The 24,540-nt window shown below is 46.6% G+C and overlaps 1 protein-coding gene across 1 annotated transcript in view; it reads right to left on the reverse strand.

Moving 5' to 3' along the window:
- Positions 1–1,330: 1,330 nt before the first annotated feature.
- LOC142436679 (thyrotropin-releasing hormone-degrading ectoenzyme-like) overlaps positions 1,331–24,540 on the reverse strand; it is a 508,970-nt gene continuing 485,760 nt past the window's right edge. The window contains exon 9 of the mRNA XM_075540180.1: positions 1,331–1,592. The gene's annotated coding sequence lies outside the window, so the exon portion shown is untranslated. The remainder of the gene's footprint in view (positions 1,593–24,540) is intronic.

Below are 24,540 nucleotides of genomic sequence, written 5' to 3' on the forward strand. Positions count from 1 at the left end.
GGTGGGAATACACTCACACTATTCAGTGGGAGGACTCCCTGGGTATTGTTTGACTAGCACCCAGGAGGTCGGCAGTTAAATCTCACCCAGAATCCAAGAGGTGCCTAAGGAAGGTAGGCCTGAAAATCTGCTTCCAAAAGGTCACAGCCTTAAAAACCCTATGGAACAGTTCTACTCTGAAATGTATGGGAGTCGCTATGAGTCAAAATGGACAGAAAAGCAGCTAATAACAACAACACTGTATAAAGAACAACACTGCAAGACCTTAGGACAAAATACAGAGCAGGCACAATAGCCTCGACCCCACAGGATAGGGCAAGTTATTTTCCTTTGTACCAGAGACCGGAACTGTACAACGGAATGAAACCCTGCCTGCTCTTGTGTCATCACCACAGTCGTTGGTCCATGTTGAGTCCATTGCTGTAGCCACTGTGGACATCCATCTTATCAAGGGTCTTCTTCCCTCTTGCTGCCCCTGTACTTTAACAAGCATTATGTCCTTTCTTAAGAACCAGTCTCTCCTGATAGCATGTCCAATGGATGTGAGATGAAGACTTGCCATCCTCACTTCTAAGGGGCATTCTGGCCGTGCTTTCTCCAAGAGGGATTTGCTTGTTCTTCTGACAGCCCAGACGACTTTCGGTATTGTTTGCACATCATTCACATGCATTGATTCTTCTTCAGTTTTCCTTACTCACTGTCCAGCTCTCACATGCAATTGACCATTGAAACTACTTACCTTGAATTCAGAGCTTAGGGTACACTACCCAAAGCCACATACCTTGTGAGCGGCTGAAACATGTCTGCTGCCAGGATCTGTCCAATTCATTTTATTGAAACATCATACTCAAAAGGTGCTTTAGGCAAACATATTTTGTCTTTTGACTACATGTCCCAATAATATAACCAGGCTCAGACCCTCACATTGTAATGATTCAACTATATGTCTGAGAGGAAAAAGACTGCCAACCATAAAACTGATGGGAGAATAGGTACTGACTGTCACCTGCAATGCCATTCCTTCAACAAATATTTATTGAGTGTTATTCAAATGACAACATTTTGCAAAGCTTTAAGAAGACCCAGATGTAGAGAACACAGTCCCTGCTCACAGGAGACTCACAGATACTGCATCAGGGCATTCAGATCAGGGACACCACAGATAGATGCTGAAAGAAAAATCATTAAAAAAATATAGCAACCACGCACGGAATCCAGGACAGATAAAATCCTCAGGAACAGCAATGGGAGTAGCGATACAGTGGTAGCTTTTTAATCTCCCATCATCTTGCATAGGGGTGGAGTCCAGTCTGTTACTCAGGCCATAGCCAGTGAGGTCTCAATGTGGGCATGGCCTTCTCTTGAGGATTCTGGCAACTTCTGTATTCTTTCCTGGGGGTGAGAGACACCCATGACTTGATATTCCTGCTGACAAGATACATGGATCTACATTGACGGCAGCCAGAGCCTTGAACGGGGAGGAGTCATGTGGAGAGCCATGCCACTTTCCACCTCCACTGGGTCCATAAGACATTCCACCGACTGCCCTGTGATCTTCCAGCACTTGGTGTCATTGCATGTGTTGCATAAGTCTGAAAAAAATTTACACAATGTTATTTGATATATGGGTTAATTTCGTACTTATGGACGTGGTCTGGACTGGGCTGGGATGTTTTCTTAATATACAATTATTCTCCTATATAAAGCTTTTTTAGGACACATGAGTGTTTATGAATGTGCTTCTCTGGTCAACTCGAACTGACTCAGATACCATGAGGGCACAGGGTGGCTGTGTAGGGAAGGGGAGGAAAAGGGAACTGATAACAATGATGGATTTAGAACACACACACACACAGCCTAGGGGCCGAATAACATTAATATGGGTAGAGGGACACAGAAGACAGTGTGTATAAAGATATTAATTTATATATAATTTAGTACGGGTGTGAGGGTTGAGGAGAGAGGGAAAAAACAGGAGCTGATATCAAAGGGGTCAAGTAGAATGATAGTGTTTAGAAAATGATGGTGGCAGCATATGTACAAACTCGCTTGATCTAATTGATTTATGGATTGTTATATTACCTGTCAGAGCCCCCATTAAAATGTGTTCTTTTTTCGATAACAACATAAACTCACTGCCATGGAGTCAATTTTGACTCAGTATAGAACACCCCCTGTGGTTTCCTCGCTTGCTATTCTTTAAGGAAACAGAAAGCCTTTGCTTTCCCCTGCAGAGTGGCTGGTGGTTTCAACTATTGACTTTGAGGTTAGCAGGCACCATAGCACCATGATTCCTAAGGATGCTGGTAGAAAGGGAGAACCTTGTGGAACATAATTTAAAATTCTTTAATTATCTAGACTTACTTAACTGGAAGAGTCCCAGAGACTATGACCCTGAGTTACTCTTCAAACCTTGAATTGAAACTGTCCCCTGAAGTCATCTTTAAACTAAATAACAATTTAGCTCTTAAAGGATTGCATCCTTGAGTATTGCAGTCTTTAAAAAATCAGCACAAAACTAAATGGGCTACAGATAAGTCAAAATATATGTGAGAGGGTTGTGGCAGAGAGATTAAGTAAAAAGAAACACCTAGAATAGAAAGAAAAAGAATGTTAATTCAATATGAAGAGTGTGACCAATGTCACTGAACATTGTGTCCAGAAAGGGTTGAAATGGAACAGATTTTTCTTTGTATGTTTTCACATATCAAAATTAAATATTAGTAGAAAAAGAGAGAGACTCGCATCTGTTTGAGGCAGACTACCAAATACTGGGTTATATATAATGCTAAGTATTGAAATATTATCCCATTTTCATATGGCAAGTATGGAAAGCCAAGGATGGAGTGAGGCATTCACAGGGGAGATGGCATTTGAATGATCCAGGAATATGGCTAAAGAAGATGCTCATTCCCGGGTGTTTCCACTGGGTTCGCAAACACATCAGCAAATGAATGTCAAATAACGCGTCTCACCCTCTAACTCAGAGCTGTGCAACCGAACTCTCTTCTATGATGAAAATGTTCCAGAGCAGTGATTCTCAACCTGTGGGTCGCGACCCCCATGGGGAGGGGGGTCGAACAATGCTTTCACAGGGGTCATCCGATTCATCACAGTAGCAATATTATAGTTATGAAGTAGCAACAAAAATAATTTTATAGTTGGGGGGAGCACCACATATGAGGAACTATATGAAAGTGTCACAACATTAGGAAGGTTGAGAACCACTGTTCTAAAGGCATGACATCCAACCTGGTAGCTACTACATTTTATCAGGAAAGACCAGTCCATGGAAAGGGACATCATGCTTGGTAAAACTGAAGGTCCACAAGAAAAGAGACTGACCATCAAGGAGATGGGCTGACACCATGGCTGCAACAATGGACTCCAACCTAACAACCAAGGCGAGATTTGGCACAAGATCAGGCAGTGTCCTCAAAGTAACATCCTTGATCTTCAGTCTTTTTAAAAGATCTGGTGTAGCATATTTAGCCAATGCAACGTGTCATTTGATGTCTTGACTGATGCTTCCTTGAGCATTGATCTGGCTTAGGGTTTAAAAATTCCCCTTGGCTTCTCAATCATACAGGAGGCCCACACAGTGATCATCTTTCCTCACTACACAGAGTGTCATGCCCCACTCACATTGGTCTCCTTGCTGTTCCAGGAAGAAGCTTGGAGAACCCAATCACAAGGCCTTTTGCACTGACTGTCTCCTACCTGGAACACTTTCCCCACCGCCACATGGCCACTCCTGTGTCTTCCTGCCTTATTCAAGTACTGCACTATCAATGAGATCTTCCTTGGCTGTGATGCACTACTTGCCCCAAGTTTCCCATCCAGCGCAGTTTAGTGAGAAAAATCTCACTGCTACCTGCAGGGGGGGAGCCTCGGCACTGGCATCTCAGAAAATGGAGCATAATCAGAACAGAAATGTGACCCTACCTCTCATGCTAAAAGGCTGCTAACTGCAAGATCTAAACCACCACACAACCAGCCACTTCTCAGGAGAAAGGCTGAAAGTTAGTCTCAGAAACCTACAGGGGAAGTTCTACCCTGTCTTATAGGGTCATTATGAGTCAGTATCAACTCTATGGCAGTAAATTTGCATTTAGGGGGGGGCGCGTTCTAAGGAGCTCTGGGTCACATACCCTGATCAATCCAACTGGCAGCTGCATCAGCTGGCTAAGGCTTCAAAAGACTGAGTAGGTAACCCAGAGCTCAGTGCTGTTGGCAGAAACTTGTGGGGGTTCAGAAGGACTTGAGGTGATGGTGTCCTTCTCAGTGGCCTCAGATAATCTTCTCCCCAGTCTGGGCATCAGCATCTTCTTTGCAAAATGGGATGATTGCATTAGAGAACCACTAAACTCCTACATACCTGAGCAACCAGGAAGCAATTGTGAATCCTGGAGAGGAGCAAAGACTATGCTGGTGGCTCTGCAAATCTTGGGAAGCCTGGATCCGATGCGGCTGGAACTGTCCACAGCGAGACACCAAGAATCCCGAGAGCTGTAGTTCAGGTCTCCCCCTTGCCTGTGTACCATGGAAGATTTAATAAATGTTCTCCTCATGCTAGGATCCTTGGTGGCAAAGTGGCAAAATCCCTTCACATTGGCCTGTTAACTGCAGGGTTGGCAGTTCAAACGCACCTGCTGCATTCCTGTAGGAAGGGCAGCTTTCAACTCCCACAAAGAATTGTTGTTTCAGAAATCCACAAGGACAGTTGTATCCTGTAACTATGAGTCAGAACTGGCACAATAGCAGTGCGTGAGTGAGCTTTAAACTACATTTGAGACTGTGGTCTAATTTGAATTCCCCTACCTGTCCATTGGGTGTCATGGGAAGAGAGTAGATAGGAGAAAAAAGGGTAGGAGGCAGTGAGGGAGGAGGGTAGAATGTACTGGAGTAACACATTCTGGCAGAAAATTGTGTGTATGTGTGTGTGTGCGTGTTCTACTGTAATTCACACAGATTATGGGTGGGGGAGGGAACTGAAAAAGTAAATATCCATGAAAAAGAAAATTTTTTTTCTTTGGTGATTTTCCTTTTGTTGAGCTAAGGGATGGAGAATGTACTGCATGGGCGTGACCAGCCACTGGACCGGTGTGCTGGTAACACACCCTCCTGCCTTTGCATGCTGGGGGCCTCTCTGTAAACAGAAGTGACTTGTGACTTCTGATTTCCTGGGGCTCTAATGAGAACCCGAGAATAGAAGTTCTAAATCATGAACAAAGGAGATACAAAGGGTTAATGAGAGGACAGAAGTTTGAAGTTTCATTGGATGAACACAGCGCCAGCATCCAACAAACATGCCAAAGGCTGAACTCTGCCCGGAAGTAATGAATGAGCACTGCCTTTAGCCCGTGTCCTCACTCTCCCCGTTTCCTGCACTCCAAGCCAGCCTCACTAAGAGTAGTCAAAGGTGACATGGTGGTCCTTTCATCTCTCTCTGACCCCTCACGCTGCCTTCACCTCTATCCAAGTTGCTTCATCCTTCCCCCTTCTCCCTAATCTTCCTCGTGGAAAGATCTAATTCATACTAACTGGTAAAAGTCAGTTAGCACACAAGAAAGAAGACATCTCCTTCCTCAGCCTATGCTGCAGAAAAGGAAACTCGGGCTTGAGCTCATTTGCCCAACTGTCAAAGGTCCCATCACGGGCAGGGCCATGATGTGAAAATTCAAGCAAGCAGCCCCAGAGCCAGAGCTCCCAACCCTCATCCACTACAGTTCACGTTCATGGGGTGAAGTGGTGAAAAGGTAACCAGAAACTGAGAGTCAATGTAGATACCCAAGGCTTACTTGCCAGGGCACTCACTCACTGCCATTGAGTCAATGCTGACTCATAACAACCCTATAGGACAGGGTAGAATTCCCCTGTGAGTTACTGAGGATGTATCTCTTTATAGGAATAGAAAGCCCCATCTTTCCCTTGTGGAGTGGCTAGTGGTTTTAAACTGTTGCACAAAGCATAACCATGACACCATCAGGACTCCAAAACATGCCAAGGCAATCAATGGTTCTGTGAGATCTCTCAGGATAGAGATATACCTTGCTCCTTGGCTACACACGAGAAAGCATTCACCTCCAAGCCTAATTTGTGATCCAAGTGAGTTTTATGAGAATTAGAAGAAGTTTCAGGTTTATAAAGGCACCTGCAGGGCTCTTCAGAAATGTGCATCTCCTTAGAAGCTTCCCTGAAAGTCACGAGGTTTGATCTGTGCTCCTGCCTTTTAAATCACTCCCAGAGGTGGGGCGTGCTGGTGACCCTGGTTGAACTCATTGGCTGAACTGAATTCACCTGGCCTTGTTGGGCCAATTCAGGTGCAGAACACAGCCAGGTGTACCTCCCCTTCCTGGCTGGGAACCTGAGCCTTTGAGCATGCGCAGTGTACCACTCGTTCATGGGACAAAGGCTCAGACTGCTGACCATGCGTAATGGATGCCTCAGTCCCTAAGGTAAACTACCTAGCAGTTCCAAAACCCCACTGCTGTGTAGTGTTCGTGAACTTTGGCAGGAACACATCCTTACCACGAAGAATCCTGGTGGCCCAATGGCTAAGCACTTGGGCTTTAGACCGCGGTCAGTAGCAACACATGAGAAAAAGGTCTTGCCATTGTAAACATTCCACCCCACTGCCATCAAACGCAAAGGACCTCTGGTGACATAGCGGGCTACTCACAGAGCTACTAAATGCAAAGTCAACAGTTCTAACCCACCAGCTTCACTGTGGGAGAAAGATGAAGCTATCTATTCCTATAGAGACATAATATCTCAGAAACCTATAGGGAAAATTCTACCCTGCCATGGACTACTAAACGAACAACCTAATCTGACTTGGAAGAAGTCAGGCCAGAGTGCCCTTGACAGCATATATGGCAAGATTTTGCCTCCCAAATATGTTGGACATATTGCCTGGAGAAGGACATCCTGCTTGGTAAAGTGGAGGGGCAGCACAAAAGAGGAAGGCCCTCAATGAGCTGGATTGACACCGTGGCTGCATCAATGGACTCAGGCAGAGAACAAATGTGATGATGGTGCAGGACCTGGAAGTGTTTGGTTCTGTTGTGCATAGGGTCACTTTGGGTCAGAAACCACTCAATGGCACCCGACAGCAACAACAGTATATAAGATCACCATGAGTTGGAATCAACTCGATAGAAAGTGGGCTTTGGGTCTGTCATGGAACCAACCCTGGCTCATAGCGACCAAATCATGGGATTCTGAGGCTGTAAATCTTCATGGGAGCAGAGGGCCTCATCTGTCTCCTGCGGAGCAGCTGGTAGGTGTGAACCCCTGACTTTGCAGTTGACAGTCTAACACTTCCCTTAAAGTATCCCCCGGGGCTCCTTTGGTAACGATGACAGACTACGAAACCCAATAGGGACATTTCTACTCTGTCACATGAAGGCATCCTGTGCAGAATGGGCTCAACGGGAACTAACACCAAACCCACCACTTTTAACACCATCCCAACCTTACAGACTGTGCTAGGCTCTTGAAGGAATTGACTTTTTGCACTCCCACTGAGCGAGCTATGAGCATGCATGCCAACACGTAACTTCCGGTCCTGAACTAGGGATCAGCTGCACATGTAAGGTTGTGCTTCTAATGTGGAAGGAAGTAAAGAGAGGGGATCTGGAAGCAGGAAAAGCCAGGAAGCAGGAGTCACTTAGGCAGACCCCTTTCCTAAATCAACTTAATTAGCATATCACAGATCCTGGCTCAGAGGTGATGTTCAAAGAAGAATTGTTGACTGAATATACAAGGGAAGGAACAGAATAAGTGAACACAGAAATGTGCTAATGACCAAATTGACTCACAGTTCCGACCCTGCTCTTCTTCTTCCAGGTTCTTCTCTAGTTACTAATGGTATTTGCTTGACCTCTCACAAGCACAAAAGGAGCCCTGGTGGCCTAGCGGTTAGGCAGTGGGCTGCTAACCACCAAACTAGCAGTTCTAAATTAGCAGGCATTCTGAAGGAGAACAACAAGCTGTCTGCTCCTTTAAAGAATTACAGTCTTGGGAATGCACAGTGGTAGCTCTACCCTGGCCCATAGGGCTGCTCTGAGTCTGACTCGACTGGACAGCAGTGAGTATGGGTTTGGTTTGGTTTTCACAGGTACCCCGATCCATTGGTGGTCTTGGTAAATTGCAAACGCTGGTTCAGTGGACTTTGTGTAGGGCTTGAGAATTTGCACTTCTAACAAGCTCCTGATGTTGCTAGTCTGTGACCATATTTAGGGTGGCAAGGCTCTGGACTCCCGGGGTCTTCCTGGTGGCTGCTGTCACAGCACAAGTTCCCAAGAGTGCACCGCTACTCATTTCTTTGGAATGATTTGGACTGAGTTTTCCCAGCCATTTCATCAAGGTTTTTGGCTATTTGTTCCATGACACTGAAAAGTTTGGACCTGACATATGCAGCTCAGGCTGTATTATCTATCTTCTCTGCCCTCTTGGATTGGAGATGGATCACCTATGAAGCGATGAGGGTAAGAAGGGTTGGGTGTCCCCGGGTAATGTGAACAGTTAGCGCGCTCAACCACTGCTGATTAAAAGGTTTGCGGTTCAAATCCAAGGCCCCTCAGGAGAAAGGCCTGCTGATTGACTTCTGAACGACCAGCCTTTGAAAGCTCTGTGGGGTCCCGTGGTGCTGACCCACACGGCGTCACCGTGAGTTGGAATGGACTCCTCAGAAACGGGTTTAGTAAGCAGCACAAAGAGGAAACTCCTTGGTGAACTGGAGGACACGGTAGCTGAAACCATGGGCTCCAACATACTACTCCTGAGGCTGGCAAAGGACCGGACAGTGCTGCCTTGTGTTGCAAAGAAGGTCCCTGTGATGTCAGAATGACTGGACAGCACTAACAACAACAAAGGATGTCAGGGCCCTTCACTTCCCCAGACCACTGACCAGGTTCAAAGACCCGCATGCGAGTATAGTTTCACAGTTAGACGTGTTTAGAAAAAATAATGTTTGCAAAAGTAAAATCTTGGTTTACATTTTACAGAGCATGCACAATGAGTAGAACTCTTAAGGTCCACCGGAACCTGTTTAGGGTCCCCTCCACTTGCTCACCACCGATAAGTCGATTCTGACTCATATTGATCCTACAGGAGAGGTTAAAATTTCCCCTGTGGGTATTTCAGAAACTGTAGCTCCTTATGGGAATAGAAAGCCTCCTCTTTCTCTGCAGCTGGTGGGTTCAAACTGCCAACCTTGTCTTTAGCAGCTCAGGACTGACTTGTATCTCTATGAAACCAAAATCTACCTCACTGCCAGGGAGGTGATGCTGACTCATAGTGACCCTGTGAGGCAGAGTAGATCTGTCCCTGTGAGTTTCTGAGACTGTAACTCTTTATAGGAGTAGACAGACTCTTCTTCCCACGGAGTGGCTGGTGGTTTCAAAGTGCTGACTTTGGTGTTAGCAGCCCAACATGCAAACACTATGCCACCAAAGCTCCTTTTGTACTCCTATAAGTAGATAAATATTTCTCTTATATCTGTGTTTCAACCAAAGGCATGGCTATAAAGGAAAAAAGGCCATGAGTGTCAAGAATGATTTGAAAATGTGGAGTTCTTTTGGGAAAGGATATATATATATATATATATATACTTGTGTATATAAATAGAATTCTGACGGCGGCAAGAGTGGTCAGGAGTTGGACTGTTAATCTCAAGGTCAGCAGTTTGAATGACCAACCGCTCCTCTGGAGAAAGAGGAGATTTTCTACTCCTCTAAAGAATCACAGTCTCAGAAACCCACGGGGGCCATTTTACTCAGTCCCATGGGCCTGTGAGTTGGAATGGACTTGATGGCAGTGAGGGCATGTAAATATGCAAACACCCACCTCGGACTTAGGATTTGACCTGCTCCCTCAGCCCCGTGAGCATCTGCATCCGAAGCCATGGACTTGGCCTTCTGTGAAGAACCCATTAGTGCACCGCCACAAAGAGAATGAGTTTCCTCTGTGTCAGTCCATTACCCTGCCAACGTTCAGGATGGAGCCAACACCCTTGGTTTCCCAGAGAAATTGGCTCAACATCCCCGATGTGGTTGCATGACATAGGCCACTCATGCAATGCACTGCATGTGCTCTATTTAATGCACTATCACCAACAAGTCTACATGGGTGGTAACTCTGAAAACCTTGCCCAAACAGCTGGCTTCACCAAAGTATATGGAACCATGTGGAGTCGTCGACCATTTCAACTCTGCACTGGCTGTACGTTGGCATTGCCAAGGGGGCTTTCTCACTGACCGTGACCTGAATCCTGCTTCCACTAAGCCTTGCTTCATTGGTCTGGGATGGGGCCAGGCCAATGGGAGGCTTGAAAGCTCCTAAGGGATTCTAAAGTATGACCAAGGGTGAACACTACTGTTTTTGGCCATCACATCCGGGAAGGCCCTTGGGACTTTGCCACTCAAAGTATGATAGGTCAAGGAAACAGCAACATCAGCATTAGCTTCTCCCATGCTAATGCCATCGAGTTGATGCTGACTCATATAGACCCTACAGGACAGGGCAGAACTGCCCTTGTGGGTTTCCCAGACTGTCACTCTTGCCCGGAGTCTACAGCCTCATATTTCTCCCAAGGAGTGGCTGGTGGTTTAGGACTACTCTCCTTGTGGTTAACAGCCCAAGAGTACCAGGGCCTCTAGAACTGCTGGATCCTAGACCCCACCCTGAACCCACAAAATCAGAATCTGCCCCCCAGCCCGATTTCCAGGAACCTGGGTAAGTGCATGCATGTGAAAGTTTAAGAAATACTTCCTTAGAAACCATTACTTTCCAGAACAAACTCCTCCTGCCAGAGGTGCAGAAATGGAAGCCCATTAGGCCATGCTCGCCTAGAAGCAATTTGAGGTCTCAGTGCTCCTATATCCTGGCTGTCATCCAGATTTCCTTATTCTCACCTGGACTGTTGTCACTGCAGCAGGTATTGGTGAGTCCTCAGCACGAACAGCCCCAAATTCGGTCTAGAGACACAGCTCCCATTTCAGAGTAGTACAATCCACAGTTTCCTGTAGAGTTTCTGGCTTTTACTGGCTTGGGGTAGGGTCTAGTGGGAAACGCATCTTAGCAAGAGCCATTATGTATTCTTGATGTGCACAATGAGTTTGTCTTGAGGCATATTTATGTCTGATGTTGTTATGTATTCTCTTTCTATCCCATGCAATGTTATTTTTTTTTGAAAATTTATATTTGCTTTTAATTACCCAGACATATAAGTGATTTATAACTAGGTCTGATCGATTGGAATCAGATGACCACGCCTGGATTAACCATGGGTCCTGGTGACCATTAGGCACTTCTTTCCATGAATGATATTTTCACCTGAGTGAATGCATTCACGACTTTTCTTCTCTTAAGATAAATAAGCAGGTGGGTATCATTTTGCTCTGCTGGCACTTCCTTGTGCTGTTTTAAGTTCACCCAGCAATTTTTAAAAAGAGAAACATATTACAACTGTCACACACTTTATAATTCATGTGGAAAAATTTGGGGGAGAGCTAAATAGAGGTGACCCGTGGTGCAGTCTTACTTACTGCTTGTTAGAAGGTACTGAAATCTTATATACATAAACACTAGAAACCAGGAGAGAGGAAATGGTGGTTCCATGGCAGAATTCTCACTAGCCATGCAGGAAATTTGGGTTTGATTCTTGGCCAGTGCGCCTCCTGTTACAGCTACCACCTAACTGCTTGTGGAGGCTGGCATATTGCTATGATGCTGAACAGATTTTAGCGATGTTTTCTGCCTACAGACAGACTAGGAGGAAAGGCCTGGTGAACTCCTTCAAGCCATCAGCCACTGAAAACCCCCCAGCTGACAAGGGGTCAAATCTACAACCCATTGAAGGAATGGGGTAGGACCAGTGGGCATTGAGTTCTGTAGCGCATGGAGTCCGCATGAGTCAGCTGGCTGACTTGAAGGCAATTGTCCACAGCACTCTCTAGGAAGGCAGTGGTTGGAGCACATAGGCGTCCTTCATGTGGCCCCATGATCATCAGGCCTTAAGTCATGCAACCAACTCTGGGAAATGAGAGATGCCCGGGGTACCAGGAATATTTGAAAGACCTGGTGTAAATTGGTTCAGCCCAGGGGAGTTCTGGAAACCACCGAGGTAAGCTTCCTGCTGAAACCACTAACTTAGCTCCAGTGCGAGTGGATGGGTGTCTGCACATGTACCCAGCCACCATTAGTGCGTTTGTTGTTGTTGTTGTTGCCGTTCACGTCCGTAGAGTCGATGCCGATTCACAGTGACCCTATATGACAGGGTAGAATTCCCCCTGTGACTTTCTGACACTGTGACTCTTTACAGGAGTAAAAAAGCCTCATCTTTCTCTTGAGGAGTGGCTGGTGGTTTTGAATGGTTGATCTTGCCATTAGTCCATTGCGTAACCAGGTGCTGTCAATTTGGTTCCAATTCATGGCCACTCTATGTACAGCAGAACAAAACAACACGCTGCCCTGCGCATTTCTCACAGCCATTCCTACATTTGAGCCACTGTGTCAACTCATCTTGTGGAGGTTTGTCCTCCTTTTGTCTTGACCAAGCATGCTGTCCAACTCCAGGGACTGGTCCCTCCTGATAACACCCAAAGTACATGAAGCCAAATGTCACCATCCTCACTTCTAAGAATCAATCTGGCTGTAGTTCTTTCAACATGGATTTGTTTGTTCTCCTAGAAGTTCCTTGGTGTATTCAATATTCCTCACCAGGACCATATTTCAAATGCATCAATTCTTCTCATGGGACTTCCTTATGCATTTTCCAGCTTCCACATGAAAATAATCATGCCTTGGGATAGGATACTCCTGAGTTTTTAAGGTGACAAAGTCACCTTGGTTCAAAAAAAATGTTTAAAAGGCCTTTTGCAGCAAATTCACTGAAAGCAATTTATCCAGTGATTTCTTTACAGATATTTCTATGAGCGTTGGTTGTGGATGGGTCCAAGTAAGATGAAATGCTTCATCATTTAAATCTTTTCTCTGTTTATCATGTTGCTTATTGGTTCAGTGGTGAGGATTCTTGTTCTTTTAACCTCGAGTTGTAATCCATACTGAAGACTATCATCTTTGAACTTCATCAGTAAGTGCTTCAACTCCTCTTCCCTTGCAGCAAGCAAGGCTGGTCGCCTGCATATCTCAGGCTGTTCTCAAATCTTCCTGCAATCCTGAAGTCTCCAATTCAGCCATTCAAAACTCAAAACAGCTCAATGCCATGGAAGTCAAGTCAATTCTGACTCGAGCAACCCTGTAGGCCAGGAAAGAACCTCCCGGAAGGTTTCCAAGGCTGTAATCTTTGTGGCAGCACATGGTCACATCTTTCTCACTCGGGATAGCTGGTGAATTCCAAGTGTTGCTCTTTCGGTTAACAGTGAAGTGCTTAAACATTGCCCTACCTGGATTCCAAGTGTGAGCTAGCAGCCACAATTTTCTTCTGAGACCAAAGGGGTTGTTAGCTGTGAATTCTCGACCAAGGGTGGTCCAGCAGACCTGCTCAGTATTTGCCCAGGTGCAAAATCCATCAAGAGGATGCATTGTCATTATTTTTAATCACATAACACACCCAGGTGTAGCAGCAACCCAGCTTTGTAATATCACCCTGGTTTTGATAAATATGTACCATTCCTTGATAACGCTTCCAAATCCTTTAATATCCTGCAGCTCAGTCCCTGATGTCTGGCTGTAACAAAAGGTGTGAAGGGAGACCATATGTCAATAAACTCTCCCCGTCTGCCACAACTCAGCGCATAATCAGCTCCACGGTAAAATGCATGGTAAGTCAGTTATGCGCTGGCGGGGAGGGCAAGGGGCCCCTTTCAGGTTTGTCTTCTGATGAAGTTGACCAAAATGACTTCTTATTTCAGCCTATTAGGAGAGTGAGAGTTGCCCCCCCTCCCTCGCCATTTTTCTTTTCCCTTTTTGTCCCTTTCCCCTTGGAGGGACAGCCTGCTCTGCTATTCTGAAAGGGTTGTCTGTTTTATGCTGCGCTCTCCACTCCATTAAATCACCTTTCCTCACATTAAATACAGGTCTTCAGGGTGGTCAGAGAGCTTTGCTGTGAGGGATAATGATATAATTAGGATGACATGCATGAAAAATCATTTTTCAGCTCAATCCCAGGCAGACCACGGGGAAGCATGAAATGGGAAGGGGGAGAGGTGTACCTCACTTTAGACAAGAGCCAGGCTTCTGAGGGGGCCAGTCTCGACCTGGAAGGCTGCTGAAGGCTTCTTTACCTCACTCACTCATTCACTCATTCATTCAACCAGCTTGCTACTTACTTATTAAATGCCAGACCTTGGGGCTCTCTCACTGAACAAAAGAGATAAAAATCCCCCTTCTGTCAAGAAGCTTCCATAAACAGAGGCATTCAAACACTTCCTAGAGAATGTGTTTAAAGTCCAATTTACACAAAAGCAGAAGAAGAGACTGATGCGAGGGGTTTCACACACACACATGTTCATATATGACTCCCATTGCAGCGACAAAGTGTAGGACTCTTCCAGGAGACACTCTTCATTGGAGTTAAATTGCTCCCCCCAACCCCCTGAGCTCTCTCTCTCTCTCTCTTTTTTTTCTTTCTTTCTGAGAGCAATTGCCCTTGGAAGGGATTAGCTGTTATCACTCTCTAGCACCTTAGTGTGAACTTATTTATTGGCTCCTTTTCCTGCCTAGATAGGAGGGGCCTCCAGGGCTGCTAAAAGCCAGAAAAATCCCAAAAAAGGCAGTAGCAAGAGAGGCAGAGGACAATTGGCGCCAGTGTTTCTCATTTGAGTGGGGGGGGGGCATTTGTTAAAGATGCAGATTACACACGCATACAGCACACACACACTTCCCTGCCGCCCCACCCAATATGGCCCTACTAAATAAGGATCCTACCCCACCATCTGTCCGGGAGCCCCTGAACTGGCCCTTCCCATGAAACAAGCCAGGGCCATTGAAAGTGACTCTTTAGGCAAAAGACCAGTGACTTAGGTTTTCCAAACCACGATAAAGCCCATTTGTTAAGCACTTGCATATTAACCAAAAGGTTGATGCTTCAAACCCACCCACAGGTTCCTAGGAAAGCAGGCCTGGTGATCTGTTTCTGAAAGGGAACAGTCTTGAAAAGGATCCCTGGTAACATATTGTCCTGCTAGCCATAAGGTCAGCAGTTCAATACTACCAGCTGCTCTGAGAGAGAAAGCTGAAGCTTTCTACTGTACAGATGTATAGTCTCAGAAACCTACCAGGGCAAGTATACTCTGCTGCCATGAGTCAGAATTGACTCAATGGCAGCAAGTGAGTGGATGGGCTGGGATTGATTGGGCACCAACTAACACTAAGAGCAACTATTTTAGGTGGCAGTGACATTCTTCTGCTTTATCTAGAATCTGAACTCTCAGCGTCATTAACAATGGAGGCAACAGACAAATAATTATAAACTACAGAAGGGTAAAGAAAAGCTAAAGAAGTTACTTCTGTTTGGGGTTTAGTTGTGTGCTTTTTTTAGCAGAAAATATGAACTGTGAAGGAGCAGGGACTTGCTGGACTTAAATATGAACTGTAAGATCTCTCTCCGGGCTAGAGTTACATCTCAGTTCTTGGCTCTGCATGAGAAAGAATTCACGCCAAAGCCTGGCTCGTGATCCAAGTGAGTTTAATGAAAGTTAAAAGAAGTTTCAGGTTTTACGCGCCACCCCTAGGATTGCTCCCCACCATGCAGCCTGGCAGAGACTGCTCGAGGTCACGCAAAGATCTCTCTCCTAAGTTTCCCTCCAAAAAAAGACCTGTCTCATGTTCTTTCTCAAGTTCTCTCTCCAGTTCCTGTCCCCAGTTTTTCCTTTCTCCCCCTCGCTCCTGCCTTTTCAAGGATTCCCGGGGGGGAGGCATGGTGAATGACCCCAGGTCGATCCCATTGGCTGAATTGCAATCACCTGGCCCAGGTGGGCTGATCCAGGTTTAACGCCCATCCGTACCCACCAGCTGAAAACCTAGGCTTTTGTTCTATGCTTGGTTCTCCTGGGCATGCGTCAATGGACATCTCATTCCTGCCTATCTGCCTAACAAAACCTATTTTTCAACCCCAAGTCGTTCTTGCCAAAAAATAATGTCCCATAATAGGAATGGCATGAGCAGGGCTTCTGCGTTGGATCAGATCAAGAAGATAGCTTTCATGCCCTGTACTAAGATCACAAAAGAATGTAATCCAGTGCCTTGTAGACAGTCTCGTGTACACAAAAGTTTTTCTAAGAGTCTCCAGAAGGCTGTGCTACAGCCTAAATAGGCTGAATTGCAACCTAAAACAGAGAGGGACCCATTTCAAAGAGATGTGGGGACATGGCTTTCATAAAATTGAATGCATCATGTAATCCAGTGCAAGGGAAACCCAGTAACTTTGGGAAGGAACTGCATTGGCTTGGACTAAACAGCCAGAGATAGTGCTACATAAAAAGAAAGAAGATGATTGATAAAGCAACCCAGACATTATTGTGGAAAAGGAAAAGGGACTTAGAAGACAATCAAAAGCTACAAGGAACCTCTCTTAGGGAGAAGTCTTGTGGTTTCAACTTGTGTGCTCTGGGGGATATTTGGCAGTCACGTATTAAATTATGCATTCAATTTAATCCCTTTAAGGGATTTTGTCACTGGGCCTACAGCCCAACTATCCTGACAAAAAAATCTATCTTGAAAATCACCCTGCTGTGAGGAAGCTAAAGGCAAGCACATGATACGATCACATGGAGGGAAATTGGGGAGCCAATGCAACAGCAAGAACCCAGGCCCTAGACCTATGAACCAAAGCAAACCCATCTTGCCGGGTCTCGCTGCTTGAGCTGGTTTGGCCAATGCCACGTGGAGTGGAGATGTGCTGCCCCAGCCAAACCTTCCTCAAATTACAAAATTATGAGCAAATAATACACTGAGTGGGATTGAAAGTCACTATGCAGCAATAGGTAAGTAAAACATATGGGCCTACCATTACCTATCTGTAAAGAGTCTTTGGCAATGGTTTATGGAAGACGCAGGCCCTGATTACCTCCCATAACATGTATTCTTTATCATAGCCACGGACACTCATGGAAACATTAAAGTTGTGCTTGAGAGAGGAAAAGGTGAGTTAAGAACTGAGAAAGATGGTCATGTGGCCTGGATATTGCTCAAACACTCCATTCTCCTTGGTCTCTTGGAAGAAGGAGAGGGATGAGATCCCAAAGCTGTAAACATTGTGTGGATTAGAAACGTGTTAAGTTTGGCGTGAGGGCTGAAGGCCCAGGTTGGTAAAATTATTTCTGTGGGATTTTCTAGAACCAGAGCTGCTCTGAGGCCCACACTGGAGAGAATGCCATTGTCATTACCCTTGTATGTTTTATTTTGGCTGAGTCCCTCCACCACCATGTGTCAGGGCTTACTCAGTGCCCCTTCTCAGCCCTGATACACGGTGTTGCCAAAAGGGCTCAGAGATGTTAAGCAATCTGATCAAGGTCATGAGGCTTAAGGTCAGGTACAGAGCCAGACACTGAAATGCAAGAAGACTGACTCCTATGCCCAGACCTGGGACAAATCTCTCTGACAGAGCTGGGTAGATGCCCCTAAACATCTGTCTTGTGTGTGTGTATTTGTGTGTGTGTGTGTATGTGTGTATCCACATATATATGTTTGGTTTATTTGTCATCAACATAATTAGAGTATTTCTATCCAATTAAAAAATGAATTAAGCCAAGGTTGGTGGTTTACAATTTACACAAGTGCCTTTATGAACTATCATGGTTTACTTTCTTTCATTGGGAGGCAGCTCCAAGCTTCAGACCTCTTCACTCCCCAGGTGAGGTGCTACATTCAGACCAGAGTCAGAGGAAAGGATTGACCAGAAAGAGTCAGTTCACTGAATGAGGTTCCTTTTAAAAGGAAGCCAAAATTGCCCTCTAAACTCATGGCCATCAAGTCAATACTAGCTCATACTGAGGTACCCTGTTGAACAGGATCCTATGGTACAGGGTAGCTCTGTCCCTGTGACTCTCCAAGACTAACTCCATGGAAGCAGAAAGCACCAGGTTTCTGCCACAGGGCTGATGGTGGTATCAAATTACTGGCCTTTGTGATGTCAGCTCAACTTGTAACCACTATGCAAAAGGGCACTTAGTCAATCTAACAGGTCTGGCAAAATGTAGAGCCAGACATTATATACTGAAAAGGGCTCACCACCACCACCACCACCAAAGGCTGGCTTTCTGGTGGGGTCTTCTGAAGGGTAAGGGTAAGGGTAAGGGTAAGGGTAAGGGTAAGGGTTAGGGTTAGGGTTAGGGTTAGGGTTAGGGTTAGGGTTAGGGTTAGGGTTAGATAAAATTGATGTGTGACTTGATAGGGCCACTAGTAAGCCAGCATATATAAATGACTTACTCCCTCCCCCAACAGAATGGGTTCTTTTCTCCAAGATTTCACGAAACATGGCATGACCAGGAAAGACAACCGGTCCAAATTCCTAAAGCCACCAAAGTGGAGGCCGTCCCTCTCCTCCCCTCCCCATCCCCGTCCTCTTTATCCCACTTTGCAGGACGACTCAGGAGCGGGAGAGCTGGCTTAAGACCCATTGTGACCGCTGCCTGCCTATCAGTTCATGGGGGCAAAAGGAAGAGAAATACCACTTCTTTTAAAGTCACCCCCCAACACGTGCACTAGGGCTGGCATGTCCTCTCCACCCCCCAAGGAGGATCACTGGTCAGCAGCATTCTCTGCTTAAGGCAAGCAGCCCAAACACCTGGGGAAACCCCAAGAGTCCCTCTTTGGGTCTATGTCCCATTTTTTCCCCCAGGATTGCATAATTGGAATAAACAAAACCCCCTGTCTGAGAAACCACAAGGTCTGATTTCTTTGCTAGACTACCTTTTCCACATGCAGCAGCCCACCTCAGACAAGTGCCAGCCACTTCTGCAGGTGCTGTTCACAGCAGAGGAAGGGGAGCCCTTCCAGAGAGAGGCCCAGAAAGCAGTCAATAGAACTGATGGTCAGCCAGCGGGCACTCCCCAGTGGAGAGAAACTCTTTTTACCACTCCACGAATAATGTGGGACCCAAACTCCCAGTAAGGCCCCGAGGGCTTAGCCAGGTATCACCAGTCTCTCTTGCAGGGCCTCCGCGGGACAACTAGGAAACCTATGAATTTATCTAAGGTCAGTGAGAATTTTCAGGCGCCTACAAGCGAATGTCTGTCTGCCTGCCTGCCTGCCTTTTTAGAGTGGCTGATGGAAGCCTGCGTTCTTTGTACCCCCAATGACCCAGAGGCCCCCGAAAACAAGAGGGAAATAAGTATTGCCTTTATTACTCAGCCCGCCTCAGACATGAAAAAGAAATGGGAAGCATTTGAAGGGAACAATCTTCGTGATTTGGTAGAAGTGTCTTATTGGGTGTATCACAACACAGATGACCCTACCACGACAGAGACAAAGAAATAGCTAAAATACTAGGAATTGCCATGAGACACAACAGAGACTCAGAAAAAGAGATCATGGCCCACTCATGGAGAGACTGACCTGTGGCACCGCCAAGCCCTGAGGAAGGAAGGATCCAGGTGCCTACTACAGAAGAGACAGACATTGGAAAAAACATTGCATTGAAAACTCCAGGAGAGACGGACAAACCTCCACTAGAGAGGACGGGCCTCGTCCTCGCCTAGAAAAACCCAAGTGAGAGACAATAACGCTTGAGGAAGCTGAAGGAATGTCTCAGGGCTCTGTTTCACTGGCCCCCAGGTTCTCGTGCTAACTGTCCAAGTTGGGGGCCAGCCAGGAAATATCTTGGAGGACACAGGGGCCATCTTCTCAGGTTCAAAAAAGAGAACGGACACATGGTCAAAGGAAAGATTGGAATTACTGTCAGCCTATGATTGCTTCCAAAGTATTCACACCAGAAGGTTTGCATGGAGATTGGGGGGGCTTCCCAAGCCATCAAGGTAAAAAATGTCTCTCTGCCCTATGTCCCAGTTAGCCACATGGTTTTCATGGCACTGGCTCCCGGCTCGGCTGTTGAGCCAGTGAAACTCTTTTAGCAGGAGTTGAAGTGGCCATCAGCGGAAGGACAAAATCTCCACAGTGGGCTTCCCGTTTCAATACAAAGCCACCTATATCACCTCTTGGACATTATCATTGTCCTGGATTCTGAATCGTCACCCCAGATCTAGAATGCGCCTGACATGTCCACATGGTTTGAATCAGGTTCGGGTTAACCCCTCTCGATCACTTAGTGACATGGGACACTAGACCCTGGAATACCTTTACTTTCCAGATGAGAAAACTCACTCAAAAAGACACAGGTACTGACCAACAGGAACACAACTGGTTAACAACAAAGCCACATTCCCAACCAGTGTCTGGAGCCAGAGCTCAGAGCCCCATATGCCTGTGCCCAGCTGAGCAGTCACCCTCTCCTGGACCCTCGAAAGATCTGAGCAGATCCTCCCCCACCAGGCCCCCCTCCCACGCCCAAATATGTTTTTTCATAGGATGGCACTGAATCTGCAGCTCTGGGAGAGGGACATATCTGATGGAGAATACGGAGCAGACAAAGGGGGAGGAGGGGAGAGTGGAGCACATCCTGGCTCACAAGGCCTTGAGGATGATGATCCCACTAAGAGAAGACAGTCCACACAGAAGACCACATGGCCAGCCCAAGATGAGACACGACGTCCCTCAAAGACCCATAGCCCTAGAAGGGACAACACTGGAGAGACAATGCAGGAACGGATCCCGCCACACCGAGGCATAGCACTAAGGGGGTGCAGCAGAAGAGCAAGGAGGTGGAGCAACAAGGTGCCCAGGGAATACCAAAGGAGGACTTTGGGGGCAGGACTTGGTGCCCACAGAGACTGGACTGGAACACACTGCTAAGGGCCAACAAACAGTCCGTGAACTAACTACGAGCTTTCCTTTCTTGAGAAGTTGTGTTTTCTTTGATGGTCATTGGATTTTGGCTGTTTTCTTTCTTTTGGTGCTTGCTTTCGCTCTGTCTTGTGTTTGTGCATGTTATTACCTCTACTGTATGTCTAAAAAGAGATGCTGGATGCACAATCTGCAGGAGAGAAAAAGGGGACCAACGCTTCGCGGGAGGGCCACAGGAAAGAGGGAGTTGCGGGGAAAGGGAGTGATGTCAAGAAACCCAGAGACAAGGGAAAAACAAGTGGATGCAAATCCGTGGTGAGGGTGATGTAGGAATCCTGGTAGGGCGTGATCAAGGGTGAAGAAACCAAGAGGATTTACTGAAACCCAAATGAAGACTGAGCATGGCAGTGGGCACAAGAGGGAAATGAAAGGGAATAGCAGAGCGACCTAGGAAGCACGGGCCAGTTATAGAGGTCTAAAGAAAGGCACGCACAGATGTAAATATATTTATCTGTGAGCATGGGGAAATACATCTATGTCCATATCTTTATAGGTGTCCTATTAAGGTAGCAGATGGCCTTTGGGCCTCCACTCAAGGACTCTCTCATTGCAAGAATACCTTGTTCTATTACATTGGCATTCTATGATGCTCACCTTCCCGACACGTTCCCTGAAGTCTAAGCGGTTGCATAAGCAAATGTGGTCAAGAAAGCTGATGGTGCCCTACTATCAAAAGATATGGCGTCTGAGGTCTTAAAGGCCTGAAGGGTAAGCCAGCGGCCATGTAGCTCAGAAACAACAGAGCCCACATGGAATAAGCCTACCAGCCTGTGCGATCACGAGGTATCAAAGGGATCAGGCATCATCAGCACAAAAAAATCTCATTGCGAATGAGCAGGGAATACTGGGTAGAGGGCCAAAGCCCATTTGCAGTACACTGGACATTCCCTTAAGTAAGGTCTTGGGGAAGAGACAAGCCTACACAGGGTACTAGACAGCAACGGTGAAACACAACTAGCTCCTCAATGCTTCCTCTAGCTCCTCAATGCTTCTTCTCCCCTCATTTTCAAGATCCAAATTATAACTTACAGTTCTGACTAGACCAGAGAATGTACACTTGGACAGATAGGAACTAGAAACACAGGGAATTCAAGGTGGATGAGCCCTTTAGGACCAGTGTTATGAATGGGGATGCTGGGAGGATGGAGGGAGGGTAGGCTGGCACCAGGGAACCGATGACAAGGATCTACATAACCTCAAAAGAAAAGGGGGTGAAGGGGGACATCAGACAGTGCAAGTTATGACCAAATAATAATTAGTAAATGATGAAGGATTTATGAGGAGGGGTAGTGAGAATGGGGGAGGGGGAATGAGGAGCTGAGGCCAAGGGCTTGGGTGGAGAGAAGATATTTTGAGAATCATGAGGGCAATGAATTTAGAAATATGCCTTATATCAGTGATGTTTGCACGTATTGTGGTTATTGTTGTACGAGCCACTATAAAAGGAGAGAAAAAAAAGACCCTGGCAGAGACATGATGCTAGGATGATCTCAGGCTGGATTAGACCAGCAAAAGCAGGTGCGGCAGTCGCCTCACCCTGTGTCTATTCCTATGTGAGGCATGAAGCTTAGGGTCCACAGCCCCGGCAGCTGGACAGTGAGAGAGGTGGGGCTCTGAGGTCATTCCACAGGGGGAATGGCCCTCCGGTTCCTGCAGGGCCCACCCTCCTGGGTAGTCCTGCTGTCTGGGGCACCTCTTTCACGGAGCCCACACCAGGGGAGCTCTTCAACTCATGGGGGATTGGCAGGAAGCCTCTGCTCATGCACACACACCACCACCTAGCTGGAGGACCTCGGTGAACAAAGCCTGAGGCAGACAACAAGCCCACTACCTGATCCTGTGAGAGATATAATCAGGATCCAGAAACCGGCAACTGGGAGCAAGGGGCAGCATACCTGGGTCCCAGCCCCTCCCACTGCCCTCTGCAAGGGGTGACATTCCAAAGCACAGTGTTTTCCAAAAGCACTGTCAGGACTTTAGAATGGGCAGCTCATTTGTGGACATGGATACTATGTGATCCAGACATACTACCTCCTCTGATCCTGTCAGCCGAAACTAAAAACCCTTCCAAGCAGAAAGCCATGCATCTGAACAGTATCCACCAGCCACTCACATCCACTCCTGCTGCCTCCAGAGAGCTTTCCTGGGTTGGTCAGATCTCTCTGGGTACAGATATCCCTCGGTCCTTGGTTCTGCGTGAGAAAGAATTCACGCCAAGGCCTGGTTTGTGATCTAAGTGAGGTTTAGGAGAGTTAGGGAGGTGTGGTGGGCAACCCTGGTCGATCCTAGTGGCTGAATTGAATATACTTGGCCTAGGTTGGTCGATGCAGGTGCAGCGCCCACCCAGGTGGACCTGCCCTTCCTGGCCGGAAACCTGGACCTCTGAGCACGCAGTGTGCCACTCCTTCCTGGGCCGTTAACTGGGCCCTCTGAGCATGTGTAATGTACACCCCAAGCCCTATGCTAGCTTCCTAACATTTCCACCCTGAAGAGATGTGGACCCAAATCTTTGGGGTAATGGGCGATGACATCTCTAGCTACTTCCTGCTGGCATAAGGGGCGAGGTGGGGCTTTGGGTCCACACCCTTCCTGCTCTGCTGGGAGGGGTTGTCCATTCAGCGCTAGGATGGATAAGGTTGAAGTGGTCCAGGAGATGGTGGTCCTGGAGCTGGCACACTTGGATTAGGGGCTTTGGTAACTTGAGAACTTCTGAAAAAACCAACAAACGCACAAATGGGTGAACAGTTTAACTGAGACAAGGCTAGGATTGTGAGGTGGGAGTGCCCTTGAAAGTAGATGAGTATCACAGGAAGTAAGTAAAAATCTTAGGATTATCATGCGTGTGTGTTTGTTCATTCTAAGTACCGGCACGGGGGTAAAAGCATTCACAATTTCCCCTAGGGGAGTCCAGGGTTTGGGCACTACTGGGTGCAGTGGGATCACCGCTTCACTTATGATCCTAAGGCATTGGCCCCTCTGATAAGAACCATCCTTCTTTTTAACCCTATAACGCCTCACTTTTAAATTTTGGGGCAAAAAAAATTTCGTTTTGATTCATTACTTTCATAGTTATCAATATATATACATTTATATACATTTCATTAAATGTTAGGGAAAGGTCATGCTCGGCGTTATAGGGTTAAATTGTAATATTGGGATGCTACAGGCGGAATCAACAGGGATCAAAAGTAGAGTAACTGCCTGTGTCATTTCTAATTTTCTCGGGTTCCATTTGAGTAAAAGGCTTGTAAGTTACCCGCGGACCAAATGCCCCTGGTGCCTCTATTAGGGGTAGAATGTTCAGGGAGGGTTCAGGGCTGGGACAATAGTGACCTGAAGTCCAGGATCCCTTAGGGCAGGGGTCCTCAATTTGTTTACACAGGGGGCCAGTTCATTGTCTCTCCGACCGTTGGAGGGCCAGACTATGGTTTTCAAAAAACCTACGGACCAATTCCTATGCACACTGCACGAGTCGGCTGCTAAGCATGACAGGCAGTGGCAGCAAAAACACCCCGAGGGTGGGATAAATGGCATTGCGCCACATGTGCCCCATGGACCACAGTTTGAGGACGCCTGCCTTAGGGGTTCCTGGGTGCACTGGGGATGAAGGTC

This window comes from Tenrec ecaudatus, unplaced genomic scaffold (genome assembly GCF_050624435.1).
Source record: "Tenrec ecaudatus isolate mTenEca1 unplaced genomic scaffold, mTenEca1.hap1 Scaffold_540, whole genome shotgun sequence".
Classification (NCBI taxonomy): domain Eukaryota; kingdom Metazoa; phylum Chordata; class Mammalia; order Afrosoricida; family Tenrecidae; genus Tenrec; species Tenrec ecaudatus.